The following is a 17,927-nucleotide window of genomic DNA, read 5'->3' on the forward strand; positions in this document are numbered from 1 at the left end:
CCAATTTCTCATACCCTAGTAGGCATATTTAACTCTCCTGTAAGGCCATAGTATATTGTGCTGAAATACACTTATGGCATGAAAAGTTAAATGTCACTAGTGGAATGCAGCCTCACTGCAACATCCTAAAAAGTGCTGTACAAACCTGTCCAAATAACCCCTTTTTAACAGGTAGGAAGCCATGCTTTTAAAAATTAATATGTCACCCGTCAGTACACCTTGTCTGACTTATTTATTGTGAAAAAGCATATCTCAAATGCAGTAGGCCTTTAAAGATAGTTATTACACTAGGTGAAATCCTATAGCGAGGCATTCTTTTTTTTTCAAAGGAGGCAGACAGCAATTTTGTTACAGGGGATTTCAAAGATTACCATAGTAGGCAAGTGGTGTGGTGTTAGCTACCCCCTTTGACAAACTCTGGGTTAGAAGATATTCCTTGTTAACCCCTCACAAAAGGGTTTTTATTTTATTTTGCCAATTGTAATTTTGTATAAATGTTTACTTTTAGAAATTGAATTCCTGATGGCTACTTTGTGGGAAAGATTATCCTCAACACAGTTGGCCTAAGTTGTTTATGGTGACAAACCAATAACAAAAGATTTTGTCCTGAGTTTGTTCACTTGGGAAAGTTATTTTAGATGGCATAGGCCTGACCTGTTTATTACGGACAGTTATAGCAAAGGTACTAGGACTGCCCTATTTATTTTGAAAATATTTTCAAGCAATGCACTTTTAAAGGTATATTGTTAATTAAAGGTATATTGTTAATACACCCTGTTAAAGGCCTTATGCAGATAGTTTACCACATGGAATCTCCCAGATTATCGTAGTAACCAAGAGTTTGTGGTTGGTCACACCCTCTGAAAGACCTCGGCATTGAACATTTGCAATGTGATAATCCTTGGTAAATCGTTTTAGGAAGATTACATATTGCCTTTCCAACCTTAGTGTTGTACATATATGTAATTTTAGGGCTGTATGTCTAATGGTTGTTGGTTTATGCACAATACAATAGGTCAGAGCGGCTTATAGGAGCTAACCAGTCCCAAAGGCTATAGGATTATTGCAATACAGTCACCCCTTGCTATCTTATTTATTTTTTAAAGAAAACCATACCATTTAGGCTGCAGCATGTTTTGTTTTCCTGCCTTTATTCTCGTAATTTATATTGCATATACTTGTTGAGCACTTTTTAAGTGTTCTTCATTGCGGGTGGGTAAGTGGATGAATGCAGGAATGAGTGTCAGAGTGCATTTATGATGACATGTTGTGTGCCTAAACTCTCCAGTGACTGAAAGGGTTTTTCTTGTTACAAGCCAGGCTGATGGGAATAGCCAGTGGTAGTTGAACTGAGAATGCCTTGCTCCAGATACATTTGCTTGATCAGTACGAGGCTACTGTTTAATGGAGTCTGTGGAGAGCTTTTTTTCCCAAGTAACAGCAAGGGATACTGGATTATCTTTTGTCTTTAAATCTTCACAAACGGGTAAACAATCTGGAATGCTCTATTTTAACACTTTCCGATTCTACAGCCCTTGTGGCAAGGGTGCTTGAACTAGTAGCGTGTCAGATGCTGCAGCATTCCCAGACCTGGAAGCATTTTAGAAAGATAATGGAAAACAAGGAGGCCTTTCAGTCAGTTTTCTTTTCACAGCAGCATTAGCTCTTTGTTTTAAACCATTTGAAGGTGAATGGTAATTAAGGAAAGCACAGAAAACTACTTTTAACAAACAATGACACATTTTTTAATGTATATCTATGTTACATTATGTGGCTCAAAAGAGATGGCATTGCTAACTCTGGAGGGGCCTGCGGAAAGAGAGAGACTCACTCTAGTCTCTCCGCGGGTTCTTTCGGGAGAGGGAAGTGATGACGCGGGACAGGATAGGTGCAAGGTAAGTGGGGGAGGGTCTTAGAGGTGGGGAATGAAAGGGGGTGCAGGGGAGGGACCGGCCTCTTTTCTGCGCAGACCATCGCGCGGTTAGGTTTGGGCTTCCCACTCACCCGGCAAAGGTTGAAAGATGAGAGATTAACGGAATGTAGATATAGGTGAAAGCAGGGGTAGGTGGGCGGATTGTCAGTTAGCGCAGGTTGCAAAGAAGGGCAAGCAGTAGATGGGGGAGGGTGGTGAGTCAGATGCGGGCTTGGCCACCCTTCCAGGGAATAAACAAGCAGGTGATGGCTCGGAGTGGGGATACGCACTAACCAAATGGGGCATGAAAGGAAAAGGGGAGTGTGTAGGGGAATGGAAACAAAATGAGGGTTTGGAGTGAAAGGATGAGCGAGGAGATGTTGAAGGGTGGGCGTTATTAAAGTTGGGATTTCAAACTGAAAGTTAAGGTTATGTTATTTGTTGCAATCCTGTCCTAAATAAATGACCTTTTACACTAAATGGTTGTCACTGAATTATGTCCCGATTGTGATCAGGTCCTTTGGAGGATTGAAAATTAGCTATATCAAAGACACCAATGTTAAAAATAGCTATGTTTAAAAGTTTAAAAATGAGGCTCATTCGGGAATTTTAATTGTGGAATGTGATGGCAGGCGGGTTTAGAAATAAGGCGAGAAAACAAACCAAAACACATGAATTGGCTAAAATCACTCAGATTTATAAATGGCATTTCTATATAACTCATTTTGAATACAAATCTTTATCCAAATCTTTAATAATTTTGACTCATAATAAACCACATTTTGGCAGAACTGCCTCACACCACCATTTCATCCTAACCTCCCAAAAAAATGCACGCTTCACACTTTTTGTTTTTTTGTTCATTTGCTCCTCCCTTCTTCAGTAAACCCAGGTTCTTTTAGACCATCTGTAACTTCATTTGCCAGGATGTTCGAAAGAACAGTAGCTTGTTCCTGGGCTTCTAAACGACCATGTTGTGACACTTTCTGGGACAGGTTTATCTTGGACTGAAATACTTCAGATGAAAAACACTGATGGATTTATTTGAATTGTATTTCTCCAAACCAGACGTTGTGTTTGTTTCATCATTTGGATATCAACATTCCATTTGTCTGCCATTGAATGTTTTCTGTAAGACTACTTTTCACCAATTACTGCATAATATAATGCTCATGCAGCAATGGCCTCACCGTGGTATAGTGCACTCTGCCTTAGGCCTGCTAGAGAGCTGACTTACCTATGCCACAGGCAGTGGCTTGTGGGCATGGCATTCTGAGGGGAGTGCCATGTTGAGTTTGTCTTTTCTCCCCACCAGCACACACAAGCTGCAAGGCAGTGTGCAGGTACTGAGTGAGTGGTCACTTAAGGTGGCTGCAGCCCTTAGGGACCTTCCCTGGCCACAGGACCCTTGATACCAGGGGTACCTTTTACAAGGGACTTAACTGTGTGCCAGGGCTGTGCCAATTGGGTAACAAAGGTACAGTTTCTGGGAAAGAACTCTGGTGCTGGGGCCTGGTTATCAGGGTCCCAGCACACTTCCAATCAACGCTGGCATGAACATTAGGCAAAAAGTGAGGGGGTAACCATGCCAACAGTGGCATTTTCCTACACACACCATTTAATGTATTCTTGATGCTCCAGTTTAAGGCAACATTGACAATTAGAGATGGGCACAAAAAATGTTATTTTCTTGAAAGTGCTCAGCGTGTTGATGTCTTTGCTCTCTACCTCATGAGAATCAGTGGCTAAAGGAATGATGCAGCAAAGAAAACACTGTGGAAACTGCGACCAATCTTCGTCTTGTATTGTACTATGACCTGCTCAGTCAGCAGTGTAAGATCTTTCTATACTTCAGGTGCAGTTCTGATGTTACAATGGATGTGGTTCCAGATCAGAACAGGAGGGCAGTTCTGTTCAGGCTTTGAAGAGTGAGGCACAGTTGGTCTGAATGGAAATACATAGGATTACGGACATGGTGGAGTCTCTGTAGGCTAGTGGGGCTCGGACAGAAATCGATACAAGTAGGACTACAAATATAAGAAGAGAATGAACACATGCATGGGCTTCTATTAAGTCTGGATTGCTGAGGAAGAGTCAGTCGCATGAAGGGCTATAAGGAAATGGAGAGAGGTCATGACAGAAAGGAGCTTAGAGAAGGTCAGAAGATCTCAGCCCTCTGACAAAGAAGTACCATAGGGAAATGAGGAGAATACATGACATGATGGAACATTTGAAAGGTGGGAAGGCTGCAGCTGAGTCCAGCCATTTGGTATAATGTTTTTATTAGTCAAAACAGTTTAAGGCTACCTCAGAGTGATAATGGGGCTGGGGAGATGACCAAGCAGGCTTCATTTGTAAGAGGAAACAACAAGATGAAATGAGGAAGGGGCCTTATAGATGTATTATTCTTCAACAATACACTAGTGTCTCACTGGATAGATCCATAATGCATGGATGGATTGCCAGCCTTAGATGTCTTAATGTAAGTTAAGGAGAAGGTAGCAGGAGCAATAATGGAGAGAGGGGAAGTAATAGGAGTGAAACTAATATAAAATGTTAAGGATGACATGACTGCTGACCCACAGGCACAGTCTCAACACACCTTACTGCATGTAAAGGATCCGCCATCTTCCATAATGGCAGCGACCATGACTGTGATAGTGTTCTCTGATGATTCAGTCTGCTAACCCTTGGATTAGCACAAAAAGGGCTTTCATGCTGACCCACAGAGATTTGCTGTTTTCTTCTCTGTTGGTGGCTGGATACTTTTGACATTAACTGTGCATGCTAATAAAGCCACAAATTGTTTCAAATAAAAAGACCAAAGTGGAAAATAATTTTAGCAAAATTGCCTGCAAGAGTATATACAAAACACATTTGTCCCAATCAAGTACAACTCACTAAAATACAATCAAGGCTTCAACATTGGAGAGAGGAGTAGAAATCTTGAAATCACAGGAATTCAAATCATGCTCCAATTCTGGGCCTCCTGCTATTGATGCGCATCAGCCTCTTTCTGAGCCTGATTTTTTTTTTTTAATTGAAAGTTACCATGTTGACATACGCTTAAAAGGACTAGTCTCCTCCTTTTTGCCAGAAAGTTCACAGATGGAAGAGAGAGTCCACTATGAAGATGAGAATCAGTTGTACAATTAAAAGGGGGGCGACCCACCCCCAACTGTCTTTGACTTCAGCCAGCCATCTGGCTACTGGAGCCCAAATCATTTCCCCCGATGCCGTCTACTAAGCCCCTTGAATTTATAAAGACTGGACTCCATATTATGTATGGGCAAGAATCTCAATCGCCATATGGAAAAAGTTGGGGATTCAGGTTTTAGCCAATCAGAAGTAATGCAGAAACATGCCACCACCATGATGATGAATATCAGATGGGCATATTTGTTTACTGCGTTATGCTCTCCTGCATTGTCTACCAAGCTCAGAAGCAGCATATGGGAGTAAACCCTCAATTGTTCCTTAGTAATGTCGCTCCCAAAAACTCTGCAATGGACTGAATAAAAGGGCCTAGCTTTGAACAGATGAAAAACATATGAAAATTTCAGTCATTTCTGCGCCACAAGGTTTACATCTACCCTCTACATCCCCTCCCCATTTACCAATCCTTGCAGGAGTATAATATAGGTAAAAAAAGTGTCTTAAAGTGCTGACTCCTCAGGCTGGCAGTGAGTAGCACCTTATCACAAAGAGCCAGCGAATTCTGGATTAATACGTTATCCCGACCCAATCTAACACCCTATCTGGTATTCTGTACTTGTCGATCGTGTCTAGGGTCTGAACCAATGGATTGTAAATACAGCCTATCTTCCGTCTTTGACTGACTGCCTCAATAAGCGGGCACGTGGTCATTCCTTTCAGCCCTTTGCTGTTCTTACAAAGAAAATCTCAGATTTGTAAATATTTAAAGTAATCCCTTTTCGACATATCATACAGCTCCTGTAAATCTAAAAAGGAGCTAACCTGGGCATTGCTGTAGTAATCCTCTATGATTGAAAGTCCTCTCTGCCCCCATTTCTCTATTTCTGAACCTTGAAAAATATATGGTAGTACGGCTGAAGCAGATGTGGGTATATAATAGTTAATCCACCCAATCTCTAATCAACGCTTCATCTGGCTCCACACTTTATGGGCTGCCTTCAAAACCTCAAATCGTGTTTTTTTGTTCTAACTAGACTTCACAACCTTCAAAAAGTTTCCCCTTGCAACTTTCTCCAACATCATTTCATATATTATTGGAGCCTTGGCCATGCTTTCTCCGATAGTATCCCCCGTTATTAGTATGGCCATAGTCTGCAGCACGCATGCCCAATAATATAAAATGAAGTTCGGGACTGACCTACTCCCCACCCCCTTGGCAGGGTCATGTATTTACCATCTCTCCTCTGTTGTTTTAAAACCCCATAAAAAGCTGAGGCATAGCGAGTACAGTTTCCTTAAAAAACCATTACCAATCTCTAAGAGTATAGCTTGAAATAGGTAGAGCACCTTAAGTAAAATAAGCATATTTATCACACTGCACCTACAGAAAAAGGAGAGATGCTCTTTCGAGTTCCTGTCTGACCTTGTGCAATATGGGTGCCATTGTAATTCTCTACAAAACAACCCACTGTGGCTGTTATTCTTATCCCCAGGTAGACTGCAACCAATATGACCCACTAGTATCTAAAACCCACAGACTGCAAATTACCTGTGTTTTGAAAGGATTTCATTTATACCCTAAATACACCCCAAATTGTTGGGCAAGACTCTTGATTTCTGTTACTGCCAAATCTGGTTCAGTGGAGACTTCCGGTACATCATCAGCATATGCAAATACTTTGTATTCAATAGAATGTTGAAGTACTGACTTGATACCTATGCTCTGCTATAGTTTGGCTATGAAAGGGTCGATATTTAGGGCAAATAGCAGAGGTGAGCAGAGACACCCCTGCCTCATTTCACTTGAGATGGATATTCTATCTGATTCCAAACCTGCTATGTGGAGCCTACCCATCAGGTTCTTATATATTGTCATAATAGCCCCTACATTTCTTCCTATAGGAAGCTGGCCTGGTTTGTAGTGGGTACCTATGATACTTACACCTTATGCCAGGTCCACTTATCCCTTATTAGTGAAATGTAGGCAGTGTCTAGAAGCCAAGCTCTCTAGAGGTAGCTGTGGATGAGCAGCCAAGGCTTATCTAGGAGACATGCAAAGCTCATGCAATACCACTGTAGTCACAAAGTGCTCACACACATGAAAGAAAATACTCAGTGTTAAAAAAATAAAGGTACTTCACTTTGGTGACACAAACACCAAAAATACCATAGAGACTATACTCCCTTAGGAGGTAAGTAATACACAACTAATATCCACTAGTATGCAGACATAGGCATAAAAACAGTTAGAAAACAGTGCAATTAGTGAAAATCACAATAGTTAGAAATGGGCTTAGGGGGAGCACAAACCATATACTAAGAGTAAATCACAGTAACATTCCCAGAACACACATAGGAACAAGAAGAAGAATTATGCAAAACCCAGAAGAGACTGCAAGACACCAACAGTGGATCCCTGGAAAAGAAGACCTGTGGAAGAAGGGGTCCAATTCCAAGAAGCACAGAAGAGTACAGGAAGAACAGGAGCCCTGCTAACCCGGATGAAGGTGCAAAAGAGGAACCACCGGTGAAGAAGAACAGTCAGTACTGCACCCAAAAGGACGAAATCGGCTTCCTGGTGGATGTAAGTGATGTCCGGATGGAGGATTGGTGTCGGGCTTGCATTGTCGGAGTCTGCCAACAAGCTTTCGTACACGCAAAGCTTGTGGTAAGCAGAAAATGGTGCTCCCCATGACCTGGAAGGACCAGGTGGACTCTACTTAGGAGGGGGAGTCATAGGGGGCCCTCAGCAACTCAAAGAGCCTGCAGAAGACCAGGGAGTTCACACAGGAGACCCACAGCACGGGGACAAGGAAGTTGCAAAAGAGGACCATGCAGCACTACAACAAAGGCTCCCACGTCGCTGGAGAACCACTCAGGACTCTGTGCATCACAGGATAGAGTGCAGGGAGCCGGAGCTACAAGATGCATGAAGAACTTGGAGGAAGGAAGGAAGCCAACAAGCATTGGCAGCTTCAAAACATGCGGTGCGCGGGGATACTGTCTTGTTTGGGGAGGCAAGCTCTTACCTCCACCAAAGCTGGACAGTTGGAAGAGAGTACTGTCAGTCTAGCACCAATGATGCAGGATCCATGCAGCTCAGGAGGAGAGGGGATCCACATAGCCGGTCGTCGTTGCAGTTGGTGCCTGCGGAGGCAGGAGAGTGACTCCTTCACCCCAAGTGAGATTCCTTCACTCGTCTGATGCAGGCTGAAGACTGGCTGTCTTCAGAGGATGCACAACCGAAAACAGTTGCAGTTGCTGCCAGGAGCCAGAGATACAATGTTGCATAAGGTGTCTTGCTTCTTTATTGCAGCTTGTAGAGTTCCTGGAGGGTCCAGATGCAGTTTCTTCAGTGAGAAGTCAAAGTGGAGGATGCAGAGGTTTCCTGGTGGAGTCTTGCAATCTGAATCTGAGGAACCACCCTGGGGAGAGACCCTAAATAGCCCTGAAAGGGGGATTGGTCACCTAACCAAGTAAGCACCTATCAGGGGAGGGCTCTGGCATCACCTACTGGCACTGGCGACTCAGATGCTCACAGAGTTCCCTGCCAACTTGGAATCCAAGATGGCAAAAACCCAGGGACCTTCTGGAGGAGCTCTGGGCACCACACCTGGGGTGGGGATGGACAAGGGAGTGGTCACTCCCCTTTCCTGTGTCCAGTTTCATGCCGGGGCAGGGACTGGGGGTCCCTGAACCGGTGTAGACTGGATTATGTAAGGAGGGCAACAAATGTGCCCTTCAAAGCATTTCCAGTGGCTTGGGGAGGCTACCCCTCCCAATCCTGTAACACCTATTTCCAAAGGGAGAGGGTCTAATGTCCCTCTCCCAAAGGAAATCTTTTGTTCTGCCTTCCTGGGCTTGAGCTTTTCAAGCAACAGAAGGGCAGAAACCTGTCTGCGAGGTGACAGCAGAAGGGGCTGCCTTGAAAACCTCAGAAGGCTGCAATTGCAGTACTGGGGGTCCTCTATGGAGCCCCCAGAGTGCATGGGCTCATACAGCCAATGCATGTAAAAGCATGACTGTATGATTCCTACATGTTTTATACCAAGCATGCCTATGTTCAGAATTACCATTATATAGCTGGATATAGCCAGGGGCCTATGTCCAGTACACGCGTAAAATGGCATCCCCGCACTCATGAAGTCCAGGAAAATGGGGCTGAAGATCATGGGGGCACCTCTGGTAGTTTAGGGGTACCCTCACACACACGTACTTTGCACCCTGCCCTCAGGGCTGGAGGGCCTGCTATAGGGGTGACGTATAAGTTACCTAGTGCAGTGAAAATGGCAGTGAAAGGGTGCTTGCACCTTTTCACGCAAGCTGCAATGGCAGTCCTGCAGAAGCCTTTGCATGGGTTCACTATGGTTGGCAAAATATATGCTGCAGCCCATAGGGATCCCCTGGAACCCCAATGCCCTGGATACCTAGGTACCATATACTAGGGACTTATAAGGGGGCACCAGTATACCAATTGAGTTTTGGGAGAGAGAGCCTCATCACTGGGGTCCTGGTTAGCAGGATCCCAGTAAACACAGTCAAACACACTGACATCAGGCAGAAAATGGGGGTAACCATGCCAAGAAAGAGGATACTTTTCTACACTTCCCCAAAGCCTTTATGCTCCAGCTCGGACCAAAGAAACTGCCATGACACTGAATGCTTTCTCTGCATCCAAAATCAAACCCAGGGGGTCCTCATAAGCAGCAGCGATATCAAATAATGTAATGGCCCTCCTGATATGATCTACTGTCCCTCTACCAGGAATGAACCCATACTGCCTAACTGATACTAATGAGGATGTAACTTTGACCAATCTGGTAGCTAGAACCTTTGCATACATTTTCCTATCAGAATTTAATAAGGATATAGGCCTGTAGGACCCAGGCAACAGAGGTGATTTATCTTTATTTTTAAAGAATACTATATTTGCACTCCCCCAGGAGGCAGGACACCTCCCTGCTGTGAAATTCAGAACAGTTGGAGCATGTCCTGCTGCAGTTCCAAAAAAAAAATATTTTATAGAATTCCAGGGGTAACATATTGTGGCCTGCCGCTTTCCCTGCAGACAGAGTCTCTATGGCTCCTGAGATTTTGTCTAGGGTGATAGGTGAGCCCAACCAGACCTGATCATCCTCACTCAGCCTGCCCCTATCTGCTCCATGCAGGTATTCCTCATAGCCTGCAGTCGAGGGATCCGTCTCCTCTGAGTAGAGAATTTGATGATAGTCTCTGAAGACCTTGACAATTACTGGCGGATCTTCTATAGTGTGGCCCATAATATCATTAATTGCTATGATCATGCGCCTAAACTCCTTCTATCCTATCAAGTAGGCTACTCATGAGTTCCCCATATTCATAACACTGTGCCCTATATATGTAATATTTCTGAGCAGTTTCCTCCTTAAGACCTTGATTGATTTTGTCCTTCCATTTAGCTATCTGTGCTTGAATTTCATGTCCTGCTGCAATTCCCTGGCTTGCTCTTTCTCAGCCCGAGCCAGCTCAGTAGAGAGGTTCTGCAATTCCATTTGTTTCCCTTTCTGAAAGTGAAGGCTGAAACTCAAAATCTCCACCTTGATCCCCATTTTTAGGGCATCCCACATGACCTCAAGGGAGGTCGAGCCACTATTGATTCCCAGGACCTCTTTCAACCAGAGTCGCATTTGTACAATGTAGAACTCTTCCAATAGTACTTTCCTGTCGAAGGTGAACACCCCCTGCGGCCTACGAAACCACGCTAATGGTGCCTCGAGGACTAAGGGATTAGGATCTGATAGTATTCAGGGTAACTTTTCTATATTGGCTCTTACAGCCCTAGAGAGAGACACAAAAAAATAATTTAAGCAGACTATCTTACTATGCAGAATGGAATGAAAAGTAACTCCTGGGTCTGGGGCCATTCATTTAGCCCAAATATCCACGAACCCCTGGTCAGACACCACCTGCACCAGGGCTTGAAAAGTTATAGGCTTTTGCCCCACATAGCCTTGAGCTCTGAGATGTTCACCATTGACCCCTAAGTGAATGTTAAAATCCCCACCCAAAACCAACGGTGGAGGCCATTGGGCCAACTCAGAGTTTAGTGTATTGAGGACAGTAGCATTGTCAATACCTGACCCATACACTGTGCAGAGAGTAAATCAAGCAAACCCCGCTTTACACTCAACAATAGCCCATCGACCTAACTTGTCAGCCAATGAACGTCCCTGAACACAGAGAGAGCTTTTAGCGAGGATTGTCACCCCTTGAGACGCAGTCCAGTGTTCTGTGCAGATTGGTAACGAAAGGCCCAAATCCTTAAACACTTGTTGCCACACCCCCAGGAAAGGTGGGTCTCTTGAATACAAATGATATCTGGGTGCATAACTTTAAGATCTAATACAGTCCTCTGCCTTTTCTCTCTGTCATTCATACCACAGATATTAATAGAGCAAATACGCAGCTTATCCCCCAGCATTCTGTTTCTTATTACATTATTTCACTGTTAAACACTTATAAAGATGAGGCATCAGATTCTGGCTGTTTTTAAACATGCCCCAGACACTACAAAGCACTCCAAACTGTTTGAGGCTTACTCTAACCTGACTGATTTGATCCCCAGGGGCAAGATGGCGGCTTTATGAGTACGGCTGTTGGCATCTCCCTGATTAAAGCCAGAGTCCTGTAACCTCACAGAAGCCCCCAACCCCCAAGAGATGGAACCCAGGGTGTCATACTGGGTATGGGGACATTAGTTCTCTGCTACCTAACTTTGAGCCGGCTGCACCCAGGAGGTTTCATACGGAGACTCGTTGCAGTGCCTGGCTCTTCTCTTCTGGTGCTGTGTTGGAGGGCTGCCCAACCTCTTTACCAGAAGGAGGGTTGGCGCTCTACTCTCTGGCGTAGCACAATGCCTTCCAAACCCATGAGAGAAGCGAAGACTTGCAGGTGGCCATGATGGAGGATAGTGGGGCCCGATGGCCTAATGCAGCTGCTGGAAGCAAGGAGGAGGACGTACACCCCACGGGTGGCCGTCCGGCACTACAGGGGTAAGAAAATCACTTTAATCTGCCGCAATATCCACATTTCTTACGAGGCCCCCCCGGGAAACAGATTCCATTGGAGGCCCTCATGATAAAGCTGTCTATGCAGTTGTTATCAATGCCACCCAGGTCAGTGAGATGAGTGTGGATGGTGCAAAGCAAATGGAGAACGTGTGGGGAGCCTCAAGGAGTGAGATGGCGGTTGGACACTGCCAAACGCAGACCTCGCAACCAGCGAAACATAGAAAAATGGACACGGGCCAAGTAACAGCGCAGGTGCTTCCTTGGGCAAGGATATAAGCCAGTCCCCCACCAAATATAAACAAGAGCAAGGTGCAAATTCCTAACAAGGAAGACCCTCAGCTATCACAGACTGATTCATTATTCAGAGCTGGGACAGTAGTGGTGGTGGAAAAGTTTTTTTTCTTTGTCAGATATTTTGTGCTGGTCAGGGGAAGAAGAGGAAGAAGCACCAGACTCAGCTGAGACTAGTGGTTGGGGCCAGCAAACTCCCAGACCGGAGGATCCCTCCCCAAAGCTAGCCGGTACTGGCACTGCTAGGAGGAGGAAAAAGAGGGGAGGGGTCAAAAAAGATGGGGAGCCCAAGGTGGTAAGGACCCATTTTGGGACTATTCCACTGTGCCAGCCCCTGGGGTTACCGAGAAGGGAAGAAAACCTGAGCATGAGATGGAGGATGAGGCTTTGGAGGTGGTCTCGCTAGGCACTATTTATCAAAGTATTATGGCACACAGAGACAAAACTAGGTCAGAAAGTCAAACGATGCAAGCTGTCTGCTGCAAAATTCAGCTGGCTAGCCGACTGGTGGCTAAATCTTGCTCTTAGTTTGCAGAAAGGATGGGGGTGGCAGAAAATCATATTTCCACCATGGAAGAAGCCTTATCAGCCCAGAAAGAGGCCTCTAAGCTGTTAAAGGCGTAAGTAGAGGACACGCAATTAAACATGTAGATTTCGAGAACTGACTGAGATGCAATAACCTCAGGATTTTAGGCATTTTGGAAGGATTCAAGGAAACTGACATTCGCCGCCTTGTGGTGGAACTGTTTAAGGATGCTTTCCCAGAGCTCTCGCACTGGAACTGGGAGGTTGAGGTTCAAAGGGCACACAGATTTCCATTTGCGCAGAGGACCAGATCTGGACAGGAACGAGAGAGAACTAGAGCTATACTTCTCTATTTGGTCAACTTTCTGCTTCGACAACCTCTTTATGACCTGGCTCGACCAGATCAGAAGGAAACCTCTAAAGGACATGAGTATTTTTTGTCAGGCCTTACTATTGTCAAATCATCATAGAGAAGAGATGGGTTCTGCACGAGTTGAAATCAGCCTTTCAGACTAAGGGCGCTCAAGCATTTTTTCTGAACCCAGCTAAACTGAAAGTAGTTGTTAAAGACAGTTCTTACTTTTTTACCTCCAAAAGCAAAGCTAAGGACTTTTTAGAGAGTCTGTAGCTGGGGTCAGAATACTTCAGGAACTCTTCTAAAAGTGGGACAAAGGCTATATCTAGAAACTGTGGGCGGCGAGGGGAGATCGGGAATCCACTAAGTGTGAAAAGGGAGGAAGAAGATTAAGAGAGTAGCAAAGCTAAGGAACTTAACATAGGAGTTTTGACTCAAAGAGAATGCACTCCATCGCAAGTGGGTCTATTTCTTCTCAGGGTTTGGGAAAGGGAGGCGGGTGGGTTAACAGGGTCTGGAGTGTGTGTGGTGGAGATGGGAGGCATGTGGACGAATTGGTTGTACAGGGTTGTGAGAGGGTGGATAAATGGTCTCATTAATGGCCAGCGGCACTATGCTATTGAAATGTGAATCCTCTGACATTACCCAGAAGTCATTTATTTTTGCAAGGAACATATATTCCAGAGAATAGGTTACAGAGTTTTAGTGTGTTTAAATCACAATCTCTACACAGATTTGCTTAATCTATCACTGCACATAGAGGGGTAGCAAATTATTTTTCCTACAGTAGAATTTGGATACAGAAATTGACAATGATTCAACAGACAATGAAAGACACTGGGTTTATTGCACTATATTGTCCAAACAACTGGTTTTGGTAGACATGTGTGCTCCAATAAAAGGCAGCCCTACACCGGTTGTTAATTTTCTTTTAGACCTGATGCATTTAAAAATATAAATTATAATTCAAGAAGATTCCAATTTTATTCAGATCACAATCTCAAACTCTTCAAGCTTAAATAGAAAGCCTTAGAGAAGTAAATTTCCAGAACAAACAGCATACACGTGTAAGCCATAACTCAGCTGCTCCTTTGGAGTTTTTCTTATTTTCAACTTGATTAGAGTTTAACCAACATTTTTTAAATAACTGTTTAACAGACGATTCCAATATATAAGGTGGGGTTCTAATAAACTGCTGCTGGAGGAAGAAATTGTCTACAGAATACCAAAAGTGTATAGACGAATATTTCAGTAGGAATGAAGAGGTCACTAACTTTTAAGTGGTTTGGGATGTCTTTGAGGCAGCTTTGAGAGGACAAATCATTGCTATGTCATGCCATCCGGAAAAGTGAAAGAGGATATACAGCGACTAGGAAGAGATCATCATTCGTATGATAAATGTGACTCTCATAAACTCTTACAAAATAGGGCAAACTGGGGGAAAAAAGGAGAAACAGAGGGATTATTTTTTTTACAAGAGAACGTAATTGAATGACAAGATGTAGCTTGAGAAATGTTATGAAAAAAGTGAACCTAATCTTAGCTTGGTCAACAAAAGAGAACATTAAAAGAAACAAAAAGAAGGTGATGAGATGTCCCTATGCTAATACAAAAACTAATAATATTAGTAAAATAAATATTTACAATGCTCTAATTTGGCATGTTTGGAAACATTACTTGTGTCATTATCTTTGTCCAATTCACTTGCTGAAGTAGACCATTGGTTGGGCCTTTCAAAGAGGAAGATTCAGAGTATGTTCAAAGGAAAACCATGCAGTAGTGTTGAATTTCCTGCAAAAATAGATTGAACTTTGAAGCTCAGCTTAAGGCATTGTTTGACCTAACTAGCAAACCATATCTTAGAGGGTGATAAAATCCATTCTGTCTTTGATAAAGGAACATTTGTGTGTTTTTTAAAACCAGGTAAAAAGCCCAGGAATCCTAATTTGTTCCACTCTAGAATGTTGGTAAATGTTGCCTATAAAATTATTTCCAAATCAAATGCAGACAGAATAAATAAGATAGCAGATTCACTGAGCCACAAAAATTAACATGGTTTTATTGTTAGACATCCGAAGAAAATTCTTGCTATAGTTTTGCTTCTTGGTGCAGAAAAGGATTTGACCTTGTGAGTTGGAACAGCCTTTTTTTCGATTTTAAGGGCATTTGCTTTTCCAGCTCACGAAAGCACTGAACAGGTGTGATGCTATTAATTGTGTTTGACCAATGACTTTGTGTTTCACCACTGCGCATATTAGTTGCTCAATGTTCATCAGTAGCACATTATGGCCCTCATTCCAACCCTGGCGGTCTATGACCGCAAGGGTGGAGGGCAACGGAAGCACCGCCAACAGGCTGGCGGTGCTTCCAGGGCCATTCTGACCGCGGCGGTAAAGCCGCGGTCAGAAAAGGGGAACCAGCGGTTTCCCGCCGGTTTTCCCCTGGCCCAGGGAATCCTCCCAAGCAGCGCCGCCATGGGGATTCCGACCCCCTTCCCGCCAGCCTGTTTCTGGCGGTTTTCACCGCCAGAAACAGGATGGCAGGAACGGGTGTCGTGGGGCCCCTGGGGGCCCCTGCACTGCCCATGCCACTGGCATGGGCAGTGCAGGGGCCCCCTAACAGGGCCCCATAAAGATTTTCACTGTCTGCTTTGCAGACAGTGAAAATCGCGACGGGTGCCACTGCACCAGTCGCACCCCTGCAACTCTGCCGGCTCCATTTGGAGCCGGCTTCTTTGTTGCAGGGTCTTTCCCGCTGGGCCGGCGGGCGCCCTTTTGGCGGTCGCCCGCCGGCCCAGCGGGAAAGCCAGAATGGCATCCGCGGTCTTCTGACCGCGGAGCGGCCATTTGGAGGTTCCCGTTTGGCTGGCGGCGCCCGCCGCCAGCCAAACTTAGAATGAGGCCCTATATGTTTTGTTCAGTTTAGCCGCCTATTGGCTTTGACATGGCATTAGCCATTACTTTCTGTATTCAGTTTAGCCGCCTATTGGCTTTGACATGGCATTAGCCATTACTTTCTGTATTCAGTACAGCCGCCTATTGGCTTTGACATGATATTAGACATTACATTTTGTATTCAGTTCAGCTGCCTATTGGCTTTGACATGATATTAGACATTACATTTTGTATTCAGCTCAGCTGCCTATTGGCTTTAACATGGCATTAGACATTACATTCTGTATTCAGTTTAGCTGCCTATTGGCTTTGACATGACATAAGACATTACATTTGATGTTTAGGTTAGCTGCCTATTGGCTTTAACGTAGGGTTAGACATTGCAGTTGAGACATTGCAGATGTCTGTGTTTTTCCAAGCTGTGTTTTTCCACAAGATGAACCAAGCTGTTTTCTTCACACCAGACCTTAGCTGATAAGAGCACGTAGATTTTGTGTTTCAATGCAGTCTGAGAGTGGAATGGCTCAGGAGAACTGGCCACTCTCCAAGGTTGTTCGGATCTCACACTGAGTTTGCTTTTAAGGATGACTCTGGGCTACAGTGAGTTAGATTGGAATCTGCTTGACTTCAGGCTGGAGCTAGACGTCAGTTGCCAGTCGGCCGTTTGGGTAGATAATCTCTTTCTCACAGTTGACCGGAGTCATCAACTTGCAGACCCCAGAAAGATGAAGCTGAGTTAGGCCCTACCGCCTTGCCCATACGGTGATGAATTTGACTTTTATGCTTTGCTTTGCAGGTATGTTATATATATTTGCTGTGTACATTGCAACTGAGAAGTACTGTGATATATTTTGCTGTCATTGCTGCGACTACTTTTAAACGTGTGCTTGAAATCTACTAATTTCGTCTCTCAAAAACTTGTGGGTGGGGGAGAATTAACAACAATAAATGTCTTCTTTGAACTCAGAAGTGCATTCCAGAGAGGTTCTGTAAGCTCCGATAGGAGTTAAGTAGGAAAGCAGAACAACAGGATGCTTAAGAGTGCTGAGGCTAAACTAATTTCAAATTCAGTGAAAATTGGATTGTTTAATGTGAACCATGGCACCAGACAGAGGTGTATAACATCCCCAGTCTTGTTTGCCTTTTTATTGAATGTTTAGCAGTTGCTCTTCATAATAAAAACAAATATTCTCTCTTCACTCAGTAAAATGTCCAAACTGAAGCTATAGACCGACAATGTGATATTATTTTTAAAACTTGATGGGGCAAATTTAAACAACGATCTAAAAGGTTTACTGTCTTTCAACAATTAAGTGGTTATAAAATCAGTTACCAAAAACCATTAACTTTAATGTTAAATTCCTCCCAGATAAAATATGAAAAGTGCAGAATGGCAATTCCGAACACTATTTAGGGATAGAAGTCTCATCAGGGATATCAGATCTATACAACTTTTAATATAAGCCCTTGAGAAAAAAGGTTAAATCTCTATTCCAACGGTGGAAACCGTTCCCTTTAACAAGTAGTGCTAATTAAAATGTCCATCTTACCACTCAATATATATATATATATTTTTCGCGATCTATTGAGGATAAATCCCCAAACCTGTAATTCAGCACTTTGCCAGCCTCTAGGGAAGATCTTTCACTGCCTAATTTAAAGCTGCTTTATTTTGCAACACTTGCAGCTTAGTGCTCTAGAGTCAAAACAGTTAACTAAATACATAATTTTTTTTCAGTAACTCG

At 43.8% G+C, this 17,927-nt stretch overlaps 1 protein-coding gene across 1 annotated transcript in view; it reads left to right on the plus strand.

Moving 5' to 3' along the window:
- Positions 1–17,927, plus strand: part of GPC3 (glypican 3) — a 3,152,357-nt gene that overhangs the window by 551,291 nt on the left and 2,583,139 nt on the right. The window lies entirely within an intron of this gene.

Source organism: Pleurodeles waltl, chromosome 2_1 (assembly GCF_031143425.1).
Source record: "Pleurodeles waltl isolate 20211129_DDA chromosome 2_1, aPleWal1.hap1.20221129, whole genome shotgun sequence".
Lineage (NCBI taxonomy): Eukaryota > Metazoa > Chordata > Amphibia > Caudata > Salamandridae > Pleurodeles > Pleurodeles waltl.